Raw genomic sequence first — 6,265 nt, 5'->3', positions numbered from 1 at the left:
CCTCTGCAAAATTCATGCAGTATATTAACTTGGCAAATAAATTATTCAAACATGTTTTAAGGCATGAATAAAGATTTAAGTTGAGCAAAAAAAGTAAATGTATTTTACCTCTCTACAATTTATTCAAATGCAATATAAAAGCTAGTTGTAATTTTGAGTTAAGAGCCACTACAAAAATTTCGTATTAGCTCCCCAGTGCTGCTGTGATAGAAAACCAGAAATATTTTAAGACTTGCTGAAGACTTTGGAAATAATAGCCATGATTAAATGCAACAGAATGAATTAAAAACCCCTTAAGAGTTCTCTAGAAGATTCCTTTTGGTGATTCGACTTCTTCTCAAGGTACCTTAATAGAAAAGTTTTATCAAATTTTCCCAAAGGTCCTAATTGAGGAAGGTCCCTTTTGCCGTATTTTTAGATTATCACCTATTAGCTGAATTAACACGAATACTACTGGCTTTGTGATGGAGATGCAATAGAGCTGTAACAACTGCTTCCACAAGGGAAACAATACATTTACCGGTACAGGCACCTGACCCAAAGCTACCCAGGTGTGCCCTGCAGCAGGGTGACCAGTGCTCTGAAGCCAAAGATCACAGAGAAGAAAAATCACATAGACAGCAATGTGCATGTTTCCACAACATAGCCCAGCCTGATGAAACAGCAACTCTGTATGACAGACTTTAAACAAGCCTTTAGAAAAATTAGTGATGGCCACAAAAATTCATACCAGCAAACAAAGCAGAAGAGACTCAGCTGTTTAGTTTCAAAGGGCCATACCACATTTTACTTTTTTCTCAGTGTTCTCTAGCATGTAGGGATGTTGGAAGAGCAGCTTTAACAGCTTCTTAAGAACAAACAAACACAAGTTGTCAACCATTCACTCTCATTTGGACAGAAAGCAACACTATTTTATACTTTCTGTTATGCATTATTTCTCCATCAACTCCTCTTTAGTGGAAAATTTTGTTGCTAAGGAGGGAGATCCTCAGATCTCAGGCAGGAAAAAATAGCTCTCTTGTGATCTTACATAGAAAGCAAATTCTCCAGCTTAGATTTTCTCAATACAATGTCTACAGATACACTCCAAGTGTCAAGCCCACAACCTCAATTATCTTAAACTAATTTTGCTACTGGACAATCCGAGTGTACCGATTTAGTTCTGTGTCCTCACTGGATTACTACTGACATAATCGAAAGTGACACCATGTGCTTGTTTAAGAATATATTTGTTTATTCAAAAAGCAGATTTAATCTTCCATACAACATAGGCCACAAAAAGCGCAAGTAACTCAAGATAAGATATTTGCAAATCACTTGGCTCTGTCTCTAAACATACACTCAGATCCCTTACCCGTCCCTGGTCTTCTGAGAACAGGAAGAGGAAAACCAGCATTTTCCTATCTCACCAATTGCAAGCAATGGGTGTCAAAGCAAGATCCTCATCTCTGCTGCTCCACTCAACACAAGTTAAGCTCTTCAGGAAACTGGTCAAATTAGAACTAAAAAGACATTCTAGTCTGCTTCTTTCAAACATGGTACCTTATAGCCTGAAGTTTACACTTACTGCTGGCTCCTTTCTTTTACAAATATTAAACGCAGTCCTTAGGCAAACTTTGCCTGGCTGTGCATACAGGGACAATAAAGGTCCCTAACTTGCAATGAAGATGCAGTCACTCACAGCTTTGCTAATTAACTCTGTGAATTACCACAAGAAATTACTAGCTGTTCCTTACAAACAGTACACCAAAGGTAAACAGCAAGGAGAAGGAAAAAACCCCAAAAAAACAACAAAACCCCCATACATCCACACCTTCACTTCTTACCAAATACAAAAAGTCTGACTGTGGTAAGCTGAGTGTCGCAACACTGCTTTAAACGTACCAAAATGACAGACAGGTTGGGTTTGCAGAGAGCTGGCAATTCAGTCTGAATCACCCCAACTCCAAAACGTGCTTGGCTGGCTGAAATCAGCAGAGGACTAGACCACTGCATAATGAAATCCACCAAGATCCAGTGCAGTACAAAAAACGGTTTATCTGGTTACTCAGTTTTTGCTAAGATGCAAACCAGGACTTGCCATTTGGTAGAAATGTTGCCTCCAACACCTTGGTGTTGTGCTTTCAGTTCCTGAGAAGGAACAGAATTCACGATGCAAAATACCAGGAGGGCAGATTTATCTACAGTGGGGTGCCTATCTCACAGCCAAAACAATTCATTCAAACCACCATCTATTTCTGCTCCCAAAGGCCCCTCAGATCTGCAGAGAGAGTAAGTAATGGGGCAGGTCTGTTGGCCCAGGAGATGCTGCTTGAGAACCCCTGCAGCCTCTCCTCCATTGTGTACCCAAAGGAAGCTTCTGCAGCAGGACTCACACGCAGGCACCAATGAGTTAGTGCTTGTAAAATGAAGTGAATGAAATACCCTTCATCTTCCGCAAACCGCCCCAGGCCTTGTGAAGAAGTGCTTGTTCATATGATAGGATCGACCAAACTCATTGCAGGATGGAGGATGCCTACATTTAGGTCAAGTGACAGGTCCAAGCTGCTCACAAGGAGACAGCAATCGAGGGCTGCTGTTTGTTGGTATTTTTGTACTATCAGAAGCACCATCTACTAGGAAACTAAGATTTAATTTCTCTCCCTAGATTTCCCAGTTTTCTGATACTGTCTCTTGAATTGTAGGAATTATTTGCTTATTTTGCTCAAAGCAAGCACTGCAGTCATGTTCCAGAAACTGCACGAATGATCTCTGTATTTACATGATACCACGCTAGTTCACATTCCTAAAATACACCATGGAAGCAGCCAGAACTCAATGGAAGATTTTAGCTGGGTTGTCATGAAGTCTGCAGCCATTACAGAGCTTCTTCAACCAGAGCTGAGACTGAAGAAGATGTGCGAGATGAGACCGGGGAGACCGTGGAGCTGCACAATCCAGACCAAACCGGTCCTTAGTCCAGACTTCAGCCATGGCAGAACAAGCTGTTGCAGGTCCTGCTTCAAGAGCCACAGTCTGTTGACTCAGCCATTCAATGGCCCTCCCTAAAATAAACCCTAGCCAACCTCCTTTAAATTTTTAAAACCCTGATGACAAAAAGTTCCCTCTTTCAGAAAACTGTGATACCACAGGAGGCATTTCTGACACATCTTCAGCTTTAGGTACCCCATGAGAAGGGACCTCCTCCAACTTTTTTCTGGAAGATCATCTTTAAAATAACCCAACCTCCCCCCACAGAATTAGACAGAGGATATTAAATAATGGCTGTGAGAGCTGAATGAGGTACAATTAGTGGATACGATGCAATTACAGTTCTATTGACAATAAAGACTGGACCCAAGTAGTTGAATATTTCTGCAATTGTAAAAAGCTTTTAATGCCCGAAGACAATCCAGAGCTTAGACACTTGAAAAGTACATATTTTACGTTAAAGTAAGTCTCATGAAATGACTACATGACTAATGAATTTACAGCACTTAAAAGGCAGGGAAGAAGGGGCCTAAATCCAAGAGTTGAAACTTTTTTTCTCCTTATCATGCAGTGCATCATATACACAATTCTATTTTAGAATTTCAAATAATAAATTAATTTTCACATTATCATTAGTCATTATCTTAGTGGTACAACCAAAATCTTTCATAAATAAAAGAACAGTAATATATTACTGAAATCCAAAGTACTTATAGCCAACATTTGCTTCCAAAGAAGCTATAAATATGACACACTAACTCTCTAGGAGTTTCCTTTTGTTTGCTTTCACATTATTCTCCACTTGATTGGAAACTTCTGCTGCAATAACAGAGTTCTGCACTGATGACCCCTCTCACTAAGTATTACAAGCAAATTATTTTTACTTACTATTGGTATATTTGGAAGTATCAATGCTGCATTAAACAATCTAACAGAAAGCACACTGGCAAGACAAATTTCTTACTGGGCTACAGTAAAGACTTAAGGAAGTATGCTTCTTTCTGAATCCCCTACAGAGAAATTTGCAGTCACATGAGGGAAACCTCAATTTAGAGTTTCAAATCTAACAAAACAAAGTGTGGTATTTTTACTACATTAAGAATGTGATGAATTGAGATAGAAAAAAATTACCTAAGCTACAGTGACATAAATGATTCTGGGAAAACCATAAATAGTATCCTCAGATTTTGTACACACATGCTGGACTACCATCTAAGAGTTCACCTTTCCCACTACACCCATCAAATTCATGTGCCTTTTTGACAAGTGAGTCTCTTTCTGTCTGACTTCATGTGCAGAAAAACGGCAAAGTTCAAAAAGAAAGTGTACATTAACCTCCTCACTGTTGGCGATTCATTCATTTCCAGCGGGATAGCTCATGTATATGACTTTATCAGGACCCATGCTTGTAGGGCTGGGTAAAAATATCTTCCAGTAAATTTCATAGTCTTACAAAATTGAAAACTAGCATGCTTACAGTTATCCAACTGACAAAAAATGGAGCTACGAGAGAGGCAAGGCATAAAGAATTTTCTGCGGTATATTCAGTTAGAAGTAAGCTTGGCTTAAAGAGACACAGTCTTGCTGCAAATTTAACTTAAAGCAAAAAAAGAGAAACAATCCCATGTTCTAATTAGTCTAAAACTGTATTTTTACATTTTACCTTTTTACATTTTATTTTTAGTGTTGACCGGAGACAACACCCCCTTTAAAACCTACAAAACCATGGGCCAGCCAGAACAAAACACCCATTCTGACAGATGCAAAGGGGACAAGTAAACAGCCAAAGACAAGGGACAACAAATGCTGGAAGAGTGATAAGTAGGGCACAGAAGTATGAGATGTGAATAGGAATACCATGCACATGGCAGATCCCTTATTTTCAGTGGAGCCAGGCGGATGCCACGTAAAAAAATTCTTATCTGGATCTGCAATATGAACAGGTCACTCAATTCAAGAGGATAACATCTGTCAGGGATGGCAGCTGGTTACTACTGTCTTGGCCACCAGCAGGAAGACAAGATGCCTCCAAGATACATGAAAATGTCTTGCCAGCATGGCAGAGAGGCATCGTAGCAAAGGGCACGTAGCCTATGCTGGCCGTGCATAGTCCCATTTCAAGTACTGCAGTTCAGACATCTAGCAGACAGAATTGACGCTCTTTCTACATTAGGGGTTAAACTGGCAGTAGCTCGTGCTTCCTCACTGGAAGCACGACACAGTGCATCAGTCTCAGAGCACACAACTCTTGTAGCCTACTTTCCTCTCTGAAAGAAAACGGCGACTGTAGCATATTCTTCAAAAACACAAGCTCCAAGTTTGCTACCAATAAACGGTTCTGGTGAAGGAGTAGGAATGAAGAAGAATCAGAAGATTCATTCACAAATACTGTCTGTTTGCAGCACCTTATGCCTCTCAACCTAAAAATGAAGCTTCATGGCAAAACGCAGTTCTTTTTTAGACAGCATCCATATGCTGTGTTTTAAAACCTGGCCACCCACCCAAGTTGCTTACTACATTTATAGAAACATGAGGGTATTCATTCTAATCTTCTCTTTTAAGCAAAGGGACAAACTAAGTGCCCATAAAATTTTCCTACGTAGTTGCTTAGCGTGCCGTTTTCTGGAACAGATTAATAGGCCACCACCTCAGAGACTGCAGCGCTTCCGACCGACACAAATACACCATGCTTACGTTATGAAGCTGGTATCCATTATCTGCTACCTCATTTGCCATAACCAATATGGGGTTTACACAAATAGATAGAAAGATGCTTCCCTAAACAGTTTGTGTCTGAAAACAACAAAAGATGGGGAAGGAAACAGAAATAGGGGGGGGAAGGAAAAAGAAATACAGGACGTACCTAAATCAGGGTCTTAGAGCTGGTCAGCAGTGGAACTGAAAATAAACCACAGGTCACCTGACCCCCAGACTGTTAGATAAACCTGGTTCTCACAAGATAGGATAACTGCAGTTTGCCTTTACACAGTCGTTCTGCCTCCTTCAAAACGACAGGCAGTGAAAAGCACGGGCATCTCTACCAACAGAGACGGATCTGAAGGCGACACCCATCAAGCGGCGCTGCTTGTGTGAGGGTGCAAGTCAGCGGGCTTCGACCCCGAGCGTGGCTTCCACCCCGAGCGTGGCTTCCACCAGCGCTAACGCTCTGCCCCAGGCAGAGGCACAGACCCGGCTGCAAACCTCAGCCCCGCCTCGACTACACCGCGGGTTTAACGTTGCCACCCTCCCAATCCAAGCAGAGTTCATTCCAGAACTGGCCTCCAAAAAGATACCC

This window comes from Egretta garzetta, unplaced genomic scaffold, assembly GCF_000687185.1.
Source record: "Egretta garzetta isolate BGI_Z169 unplaced genomic scaffold, ASM68718v1 scaffold173, whole genome shotgun sequence".
Lineage (NCBI taxonomy): Eukaryota > Metazoa > Chordata > Aves > Pelecaniformes > Ardeidae > Egretta > Egretta garzetta.
Note: the sequence above shows the minus strand (reverse complement) of the source record.